The 12,181-nt window shown below is 32.0% G+C and overlaps 1 long non-coding RNA gene across 1 annotated transcript in view; it reads left to right on the top strand.

Annotated features, from left to right (window-relative positions):
• LOC139515881 (uncharacterized) overlaps positions 1–7,231 on the top strand; it is a 112,546-nt gene extending 105,315 nt beyond the window's left edge. Inside the window, exon 2 of the long non-coding RNA XR_011662864.1 lies at positions 7,133–7,231. This is a non-coding gene — a long non-coding RNA (uncharacterized lncRNA). The remainder of the gene's footprint in view (positions 1–7,132) is intronic.
• The last annotated feature ends 4,950 nt before the right edge of the window (positions 7,232–12,181 follow it).

Raw genomic sequence — 12,181 nt, 5'->3', positions numbered from 1 at the left:
TAAATTTATCTTACAATTCAAATTAAATTTCATGGTCATTTATAATTCTGCTAGTGAACCGTGCTGTACAGAGTCATACGCCACCTTACAAATCCACATAATTATATAATTAGTTTGTCAATTGTCCGTCGTGTCATGCGCTACCAAAAATAAAATGTCATCTCTTATAAACATCTGTTTGAAGAAGTTATAACTTCTTCAAATTTCTGAGCACTGATCTGTCTTTTGAATTACAATTCTATAAGATTAGTTAAAGCATAAAAATTAATTAACGAATCCAATCTCCTTAAATGTAAATTTATAATTTGATTAATTATGAAGTTCTAATTATAGACATTATAGCTATACGATTCGAAGTACACATGCAGCAATATATAAAAAAAATTGCTATAAGGATTCTAATATTTTAGGGTACGTGTCTTTTATTATCTCCGACCTGACGACAAGTAATGAAAAGCATTCGGACAGGTTTTGATGCAATTGTTTTAACCGTGACTATGAAAATCTTTTTTTTTAAATATAATATCATTATCTTTTTTTTTAAATTCATTTGTAACCGTTATACAGATAAGAAGGGGGATTGAGATATACATTGGACAAAAGAGATACGGAGTTTATCAAAGACCAATTTAAATCCGTCCACGTCTTTCCTGTCTCAAGCTTGGAACTTAGTTTGTGCATGGTCGTCTTTATTTATAAATCAATATTTTTGTCGTTTTGTTGTTTTTTGGATGGTAGCTAATTGATTATTTAACAACTTGGTGACTTGTGATGCATGAGACCTATGTAATTTGTAGAAACACAAGTTTCTAATATTGACCTCTAGACGTCTTTTTTGTCGTCCGATTGCTGCCTTATTGATGTTTACTATACATCTTTGAACTCCGAAACAGCGGTTACGTCCTCTTTACTACGCTACGTTCACTTTAGTTTAGCGAAGCAACGTCACCACTGTTTCGGAGTTTGATACATCTTCTGTTATTGATCTGTAAACTATAAGTTATTAAAATAAAAACATGTGGTATAATTGAGAATGATAAAAGTCTCCACAAGAGACCCAAATGACACAGAAATTAATAACTATAGGTGACCATTTGGTCTTTAACAATGAGCAAACCCATACCTAATAATGTATTACTTCTTTGAATATTATGAATACTTCTGATGCATTTATTTTGAATTTTATCAAAATATATATCATCGATTAATATATATTACTTTTTTTTATCAATAATATATAACTATTGATCAATTTTATACAAAATTAACCTTTCAGTTAGTTTTGATTTCGAAATTGTATCAAACTTTCATATTTGCACCAACAAATTTTCTGAATTCAAATTTGTTATTCTAACCACCCTTATTTTTATTTTCAAATTTGTAATTATATGAAATCAAAAAGCACGCGTTGGCACGTGGACATGTGCATATCTAGTCTCTTTTTTAAATGATAGCGATGCGTCTTTAATTGAACATTTTAAAAAGACCTCGTTGACTTGTCCTTTAGACATATCAAATAATCCTAAATCACATTATTATTTCTTTTAACACAATGGACAAGAATACATTTAACTAATTGTTAATAATAAAACATGCACAAAAATCTGTCCAAATGTTTTTTCATCCCTTGCCGTGAGGTCGGAGACAATAAAAGACACGCGCCCTAAAAGATGAGAACCCTTCGTTAATATTATAATCAGTTGTAGAAACGCTGCGTCAAAAACGTATAAATTACAGAAAACCCGACATCTGGCACGGGATCTGAATAAATACGACTGATTGATGACAATGGGTAAAAAATGTCCCTCTTCAATTAAAACAATCACAAACGAAATAAAATAAAAATATAATATTTGTGATAAATATTCATGATATCTTTGAGCAGTAATGCGAGACTAATGGTGTTGTCGCCGATCTTAATTCTTTAAAATTTGTTTTATTTAAAAAAAATCATTATCAATCAAATATGCAAAATATAAAATTGTAGCCCAATATTGACCGTTGATGACCGAGTGGTCATCTATTGTCCAAATTCCACCTGCATCGCTTTTTTGACCTAACAGTGACCAGAGTAGAGGCAATTATCGGTTAAGAAAGTTCAACTTCTTTATAAAGTTTCGTCATAAGAATACAATAACGGTTTGACCAAGTCTGACCTCCCAAAAAGGTCATACACTGTGTTCTGGGGCGTACCATTCGTTCCCTTTCATTTGCAAAAAATATCTGATCGAGTTTTATAATTTATCTGATGACCAACCTCGACAATATTTACAATTTTAATACAAACGATCGGATCATATTTATGGATATCACCACACGTCTAAAATGCAAAATTGTCAAAATTTGAAGAAAAAAAATATGGAAATTGAGGGGTAAAAGCAGAGTTATGTAGTTGTGCCCTTCATCCAACTAAAAATTTTCTTTCAAATGAAAATGACCGGTTTGGTGCAGAGCTTATTTTCCCCAAAGTTCTAAAATTGAAAAAAAAAGTGTGTTGTTATCTTCTGGAAATAAATATGTAAAAAAATGTATAATTATTTTGAATAACATAGGCAATTGCCAATTTAAAACTAGAAGTTTCGCTATATGGAATTTGAGAGGGTACACATAGCGTAATGTTATAGTTGTATAGCTACATCAAATTTAACTCTGGCATTTATGAAATTGACAGGTTTGGTGCAGAACTCCATATTGAAAAAAAAATGGTTTGCAACCTCAAAATTATAATCGTTAAAATAAAAATGTAATATTTTGTCTTTTAAAAATAGACAATGATTAATATATCAAAAAGCCCGCTGTATGGAGATTGAGGGGGCACAAGTTGAGTAATACAGTTGCCTAACCTTCAAATAAAATCTCTGCCATTCTATGAAAATGACCGGTTTGATCCAGAAACTTAAACCGATATAACAAAATGTTGCGTTACCTCTTAGAAATAAATACGTAATAAAATATATAACAATTTTGTACTAAGTATACATAAGAAACATTGATATTAATTGAATACTACATGACCTCAGTACTTGTAAAGTAGCCAAATGTAACCATGTATATTATTGATATATTACCTAAGAAATAATACGGTCAAACTTATAACTTATCTAATGTTATACAGTTTGTTATATAACCATTGATTGCTCAAACATTTGTTGCTAGGGTCAGCGAATCAAACTTGTCCTAGATTTAAGACATCATCCAGGAACAAGCTTAGGGGAATTTAACTAATATGGTATAACTTTTAAAGAAACAAACAAGTTATTTCTAAAATAAGGTTTAAAGAACTTTAAAAGAATTTAAGATTTTCACAGTATTTTAAAAATAACAGATATCATGCTTACTGAACTATTCTTTCAAAGTTAACAGTTATTAGTACTGCTGATATCCAAATATCATTTCCGATTTGCACTATAGAATTATAAATATGCGCTTCGGCTTAATTGACTTTCCGTGAAAAAGCAACGAACAAAGGCAAACAATTAATTTTGATACATTCAAATATTTGCGGCATTACGTGGAAGAACGTGCGAAAAATCTGCGAATTCTCTGAAATCGCAATACGGTTATTTATTTCGCATTATTTTCCAGCTGCATGGTTAGTAATCTGCATTTCTTGGATGCTGAATTCATTGCATAGAAAAGTAAGATTTCTGCTTGACAACAGGTCAAGATGGGCAAGTATACAAAATGTAACTTTTTATTTGGGGGAATGGAGAGCAGTGAAAACAAATAAAACTTCACATGAGAACAATTTATGAAAAACAAATACATGTAGCTGAATTACTAAAAAAGCCAAGTGTCTTAAGTTTGAGATATAGAAAATACTTTGACAAAACGATTGCCTGTTTCGGGAATTATTTGAATTATTGGGGTATATGAACAATTCCAGATTGTAACGTTTGTTACCGACCATGCAAGGGCTTTGTGGACAGTCAAGGTTGCTAAAACGCACCGTAGTCGCTAAAACGCACCGTAGTCGCTAAAACGCACACCGTAGTCGCTAAAACGCACCGTAGTCGAAACATGGATTTGTTTTAATTTTGAATTTCTGAGCTTTTTCAGTCCTGACATTGGCTATAGTGTAAATTTTACAGAGACAAGCTCGGTGATTATTTAAATGGTGAACTACTATGAACACTACGAGTATGTTAATGACACTTTATTATGTGTGCCTTTTGCAGTGTTATTGTACTATGCAGGTCAACTTTAAGTCATAACAGCTGACTGACCGCGGGTAACACCCATATGCCACGTTAAATAATGACAGATGCAATAGTCCAGTAATGTCCTTCAATGGTCACTTTTAACTTTAATTGGATGCAGGCATGATACAATCATATAATTCATAGTCGTGGGAAATATTTGGTTGTAGCAGAAAGATGAAAGAACAATGTAACTTCAAAGTTCAATAAACATATTTAAAAAAAAGAATGCTTCTGAATTTTATATAAGGTTTTATTGTTTTTGGCATTCATATTGCTTATTTTTGTGATAATTTAATTGAAGTGAAATTTATAGGTTCATTGGGCTGCATTTAAAAAAATTAACTCATGTTATTTGTTAAACAACAATTCAAACACTTTATTTATGTTTAGTTAGTTAATCTATTCGTACATATTCCCCCCCCCCCCCCTATCTTTACTTTTGATATAGCACAGAAAATGATAGTAGTATATCAATTCATATTTCAATGAGTGACAAAAAATGATATGCATAAACAGACGAAACAGAAAAAAAAGGTTTTGATACAGTGATATTTTAGTTTTGATAATAAGTAAATACCTTCGTTTTAAATATGCCTGTAATATCGGTCGCTGAAGTTTCGGAGTAATAAATCAATAATAAAAGCTTTTTTAATTTAAAAGAATAGAAGTGAAAGGCACAGAAAACACCGCTTTTATACTATTTTATAAATTTTGATTTACATGTAAAGGATACAACAAACGAATGAAGTCACTCCAATATCATAAAGGAAAGATTACATTTTGATACTATCATAAACGAAAGATTTCATTCAAAGAACTCCCCGTAAAGATCTGCAGGTTTTTCAAAGAATCGATATGAATTTTGATATGCGTAATTACAATGTATATTTAACAAATGCAGCTGGCAGGTCAAAAGTGTATGTATATATAAGCTTTACTCATATTGCGAAGTTAAAGTTGATGTTTATCAGAGAATGTCAAGATAAGCTTAGACCTGCCAACATTCGCTGGTCAGAAACATGTAACATGTACCACAATTAGCAAACTCTCCCAGATTTCCAGATAAAAGTACCTCTGTACATAACTCAGTTATTATTATTATAAGATAAAATCACTAATGCCAGTAATACCAGGGTAATTTTTGTTGATTTTTATTCCGAGGTCAAATGTCACTGAATAAACATAGCTAATTTCTGTTCTCTCTTTAAATTTCAAAGCGCGATGTAAGAATAAGAAAATGTGGGGATGTGATATGGACCAAAAAGAACCAGGATGTGACTAAGCATGACCGAGCAGCTGGTGTGTATTTGAACTGGCTTTGGATATAGCTATTTTAAGGTCGTTCAAAATTGTCATTTTGCTTAGATTGTTCAGAAAAAAAACCACATTTTTATGCATGAAAATAAATCTATATCAGACAGAGTTTTGAAATAAAATATGATATGATTAGTTTTATAATATATTTGAAAAAAAAGAAAAAGAAAAAATGGTGTCACCGAACTTGTTTTTTTGTGCTGCAAGTAAACAATGAAAATTTCCCTATATGTCCAGTATAAATTTTGTACGTAAAGAGTTATCTCCCCTTAAATGGCTTATTTGGGAAAAAAAATGTTTCTAAAAAAGCAAATATTTGGTATTAGAAAAAAAAAATCGATAATGATTTCGGTCCAATAAAAACGGATATGTGTGTAAATATTTGTAACTTTCGTTAGGATAAACTTGGTATGCTTATAGATCAACGTATACGGCATTGATCTATAACAGAAACATAAAAAGAGAGGAACGTTAATGAAGATTTTTTTCTTTGAATAGAATAGATGACGAAGATCATTTCTTTTTGAAATGTACACAAAATGAAAACTTGAGACTTAATTTATTGCAGAAAATTAAAAGTACCGTTTCATGGATAACTTTGTTGAATTGGTAATATTTCTGGGCATAGTGGATTCAACAACTGCATGATATGTATAAATGTCTTGTATCTTATTATTTTAGTAATGCATAATTAACTACGTTATTTTGTTAAAATTTATGTATGCTATCAACCCCACTATCCATGACGCACAATTTGCTTAAAAGAGTACAATAGTTGTGACTGCCACGGTCCAAAGACACGTAGTTATCGTTCTTTGATTCTCGTCGTCTTACATAATATATATAGTCCCTAGTGTGGGCATTGTATAACTTACACATATTTTCTATACATGAAATATTTAGCAGTGGACAAAATAACATGTTTAAAAAATCTAGGAGGTAAAAATTATTATTTTTAATAGCTAGGTAAAACAGTAATTATGTTTGGAGCTGCCAAACTAAATATAAACCCCCCTTAACAATGAATTGTCCATATTTTGAGTTAGAGCTGGTATACTTTTCTATAATTTTGAAATTAAATGTCCGAAAATAATTTACTACGCCTTAAAAATCTTTTTGAAATGTATCAAGTGCGATTTTTTTTAATTTCAATTTATTTTCTAAAAGAAGCGCACTACGAAATCACTGTGTTCTTGGGCCAACTAATATAACTTTATATATCAGCTCTTTAACTAATATAACTATACATATGTGGTATAATGGATGTAATAGTTGGTTACAGCTGCATCACCGGATAATTTTCTTCAAGATTCCATTTTGTTCATTTTGTCACATTACCGAAAGTTAATCATCGCTAAATGTATTTATTTATGACAATAATAGGATTTTTCTGAGTCCATTAATTCATTACAATAATATTACCAACACTCTCTTTACATCTCTTTGTCTTATTTGGTTTACCAAGAAAGAAAATGGTCTTTTCATTTGTTTTTCTCAAATGACAAGATTCAAGTTTATAACAGACACAGCCTTAAATTCAAATAAAAACAGTTTTATAGTTCCATTGCTGGTTTAGTTCCAAAAATGAAATAATCTGACGTGAAAAGTTTATTAAGGTGGTACCCAACACTTTCACTAAAATTAATTTGGCTCGTTTAATTTTCTTTAAATTTTGACAAAGTATTTACTTTGACCCTTTAACAAAAATATAAAAATTTTAAATTTTTTGAACCAACCGTTTTGTCAGAAAAAATACACTGGTTATATAGCAATTTGACAACCACCAATTTTGATCATTGAGAAGCTTAATATTCCTTTTACAACACAATGTAATTAAAACGTTAATCTGACTTTACAGAGTTATCTCCCTGTAGTGGTAGGTACAACCTTAAGTGATTAAAATCAGCAACTAAACACATAAAAAGGTATGTGTTCAAGTGCTAAAAGATTCATGAAAAAAGTATAACCTGAATTGTTCATTTTCACTTTATAATGTGTATTGTTATAGTAATGAATAATGATGGCTTCGCGCGATAATTTAAACGTGCTTAATTTATTTTCAATAGAAATGGATAAAAATTCAGAAATAGTTGCAAATTGAATATTTAATTGCAATCGATCACAAGCGTTAAAGGAATGTACGGTTGGCGCTTAAAACTTTGTACATGCATGTCATATTTTAGCATTTGTTGTAGTCCTATGATAACAGCAATAGCATGGAAAAAAGGTTGCTTAAAAGACGGCAGCCACGATTTTCAGTTCTGATGTTACGGTGATATTATACCAACTAATACAGTTTAAAATCTTTACTGTCATTATAAATAACCAAAATATAGCAATTTAAGTGAATATATCAAAAGTGCCCTGTCCTAAGAGCTGTTGATTGGTTTTCCATGATTACTTGCATGTCCATTTTCATTGAACTACTGGTACTACTAATTTTGTTAAGAGCAAGCTGAAGCCCTCCCCCGGGTGAGGATTATTCTCGCTGTGTTGAAGGCCCATTGGTAGTCTTCGGTTGTTTTATGCTTTTTGGTCGGGTTGTTGTCTCTTTGAGATATTCCCCATTTCCGTTCTCAATTTTATTACATAAATTGGTGTTAAAGGGTTGAGGGTATTCATTAAAGTAACATACATCGTCAATAAAAAAATTTCATTCTAGTTTATGAAAAACAGTTAATTTGTCAGTTTAATATTGGTACTTGTTATGTCGATGGATTTTGTAATCATATTTTTGCTCTTTTTGCATTTGTCTTCTAACGTATCTCCAATTTGGTGTTCCAAAATAAAGTTATTAGTACTTTAGAACAAGATAAACGGTTAAATTATTCCTCTTAATATATCTTTTATTCCACACATTTTTGAATATTGAAGTCAGGAATATGTTTTCCATTCGTTTGACTGAAGATTTTGAGATTTCGATTTTGCCGTTTGACAAAGGACTTTCTATAGTTTGAATTTTCATAGCAGTTTCGTATTTTTGATATTTTACTTTTTAACAATAAAAAAAAAAAAAAATAAATAAAAAATAAAGTTTTATTTTTTGTCCTGAATTGATAGCTCTTATTTTATCTAAAAAAAATGAAATTAGTACTTAAAAAAGTTACTAAATAGTTTAAAGGTTCATTTATCACTTATAACTGGTATGTTATTTATTGATATTTGACTTTATAAAAAAAATAAAACTTTAAAATAAGCTTTTTTTTATCAGATTTACATTAGCAAAAAATTCATTAACGAAACTACTTTATAAATTGTGTACTTCAAGTTCAAAGTAAGATCTTTCTGACCCAAACACACAGGGTCATGCTGATATTTTAAGGACATAAAGAATTTTAAAGTGTGCAGTTTTTTCTTACGCCATAAAATACTCAGTATAACTTGTGACACGAGATCAAAGGAAAATGTGATTTGAACTTAAAACTAACCCGCGAAGTAACACCCTATAGTTATTATAGTAAGGTAATACCGCTTCACAACGTCATTAAAGGGTCAGTTAGCGAACACTGAGTACTCAAAAAGACTGGGAAGAAAGATTTGAAATAGAGAAATAAAGAGTAATAGATAGAGTGCGAGAGAGAGAGCCCTCAAAGTAACAGTTCACACTATAGTTATTATAGTAAGGTAATAGAGAAATAAAGAGTAATAGATATAGATAGAAAAAGAGAGAGCGGGCTCGCGCTCGAGGGCTCGCGCATGAGAGATAGAGAAAGAGGAAGGTGTCAGTGCTTCGTAAAGTAGAGAGATTAACTAGCTCTAACCAAACACTTATTTGATAATGGGTTTTGTAATGTTAAAAGCAAAAACCTGCTCGTAGATTAAAATGGTTCTGTGGAAACGATTCTATCTCCATATATTTAATGTTTAATAAATTGAGATTTCTAATGAAGAATGGTATTGGATACACACCATTAATTTCCGTTTAAGAGCCGAGTTAAATGACGCATTATATAACATTTGAAATGTAACGGTGTGTCCCCAGACGAATCATCCAGTCTTATTGTATAATATAAAGGTCGATTTTAGGTGAAAGATACATTGTCCAGTGTTATAAAGCAATAAAATTGTTACCAACTAATTGTACCGTATCATTCTATTAAATCGTAACAAACAGTGATATCAAATAACCACAACATACTGCTCCGTGACTCGTACATTATAACAGCTTGAATCATGGGGGAACAACTCGTATCTAAACCACAGGATTCTTTCATAACTACAAAAAGTTAGTTTGGAAGTACAAACGTCGGAGATGTCGCGACATATTCATCGTATATAAAATTGTTTATTTAGCCACAGGACTCTGTTAACGGTTATATAATTATTTCAAAATTAAGCCAGTTGCCATTTTATTTGCCTATATTTTTTCATATCTTATTAACGTTGTAACACATATGTGTATGTTAACTATTTGGCACAACTTTTTTGAATTTTGGGTCCTCAATGCTCTTCAACTTTGTATTTATTTGGCTTTTTTTTAAAACTATTTTGATCTGAGCGTCACTGATGAGTCTTATTAACTAAAATGTGCAGTTTACTAATATTATCCATCTATGCAGAATAAACTGCACATTTATTATATTGTAAAAATCTGTCACGCACTGTAACAACCTACCATTTACATGTACTGTAACAACCTACCATTTATATATACTGTAACAACCTACCATTTACATGTACTGTAACAACCTACCATTTACATGTACTGTAACACCCTACCATTTACATGCACTGTAACAACCTACCATTAACATGTACTGTAATAACCTACCATTTACATGTACTGTAACAACTTACCATTTACATGTACTGTAACAACCTACCATTTATATGCAATGTAACAACCTACCATTTACATGTACTGTAACAACCTACCATATACATGTACTGTAACAACCTATCATTTACATGTACTGTAACAACCTACCATATACATGTACTGTAACAACCTACCATTTACTGTTACACCCTATCATGTACTGCTACAACCTGTCATATACTTTAACAACCTTTTCTGTACTGTAACACTCTGTTCTATACTGTAACACCCTGTTCTGTACTGTTACACCCTGTTCTATACTGTTACACCCTGTTCTATACTATTTCACCCTGTTCTGTACTGTAACACCCTGTTCTGTACTGTTACACCCTGTTCTATACTGTTACACCCTGTTCTGTACTGTTACACCCTGTTCTATACTGTTACACCCTGTTCTGTACTATAACACCCTGTTCTATACTGTTACACCCTGTTCTGTACTGTTACACTCTGTTCTGTACTGTTACACCCTGTTCTATACTGTTACACCCTGTTCTGTACTGTTACACCCTGTTCTATACTGTAACATCCTGTTCTGCACTGTAACACCCTGTTCTATACTGTTACACCCTGTTCTGTACTGTTACACCATGTTCTATACTGTTACACCCTGTTCTGTACTGTAACACCCTGTTCTCTACTGTAACAACCTGTTCTGTACTGTAACACCCTGTTCTATACTGTAACACCCTGTTCTGTACTGTAACACCCTGTTCTGTACTGTAACAACCTGTTCTGTACTGTAACACCCTGTTCTATACTGTTACACCTTGTTCTGTACTGTAACACCCTGTTCTGTACTGTTACACCCTGTTCTATACTGTTACACCCTGTTCTGTACTGTTACACCCTGTTCTGTACTGTAACACCCTGTTCTGTACTGTTATATCCTGTTCTGTACTGTAACAATCTGTTTTATACTGTAACACCCTGTTATATACTGTTACACCTTGTTCTGTTACACCCTGTTCTGTACTGTAACACCCTGTTCTATACTGTTACACCCTGTTCAACACTGTAACAATCTGTTCTATACTGTTACACCCTGTTCTGTACTGTAACACCCTGTTCTGTACTGCAACAACCTTTTCTGTACTGTAACACCCTGTTCTATACTGTTACACCCTGTTCTGTACTGTTACATCCTGTTTTTATACTGTAACACCCTGTTCTGTTACACCCTATTCTGTACTGTAACAATCTGTTCTATACTGTTAAACTCTGTTCTGTACTGTAACAACCTGTTCTATACTGTAACGCCCTGTTCTGTACTGTTACACCCTGTTCTGTACTGTTACACCCTGTTCTGTATTGTAACAAACTGTTCTATACTGTTACACCCTGTTCTGTACTGTAACAATCTGTTCTGTACTGTAACACCCTGTTCTATACTGTTACACCCTGTTCTGTACTGTTACGACCTGCCCTGTACTGTTACACCCTGTTCTGTACTGTAACAATCTGTTTTGTACTGTTACACCCAGTTCTATACTGTTACACCCTGTTTTGTACTGTTACGACCTGTTCTGTACTGTAACAATCTGTTCTGTACTGTAACACCCTGTTCTATATTGTTACGACCTGTTCTGTACTGTTACACACTGTTCTGTACTGTAACAACATGTTCTGTACTGTAACACCCTGTTCTATACTGTTACACCCTGTTCTGTACTGTAACACCCTGTTCTGTTACACCCTATTCTGTACTGTAACAATCTGTTCTATACTGTTACACTCTGTTCTGTACTGTAACAACCTGTTCTATACTGTAACTGTCTTACAAAAGTCAATTTTGTGTCACAAAAGTCGATTTTGTGTCACAAAAGTCGATTTTGTTTCACAAAAG

The sequence above is a fragment of the Mytilus edulis genome, chromosome 3 (assembly GCF_963676685.1).
Source record: "Mytilus edulis chromosome 3, xbMytEdul2.2, whole genome shotgun sequence".
NCBI lineage: Eukaryota > Metazoa > Mollusca > Bivalvia > Mytilida > Mytilidae > Mytilus > Mytilus edulis.
This window is presented reverse-complemented; position numbering and strand designations above follow the sequence as displayed.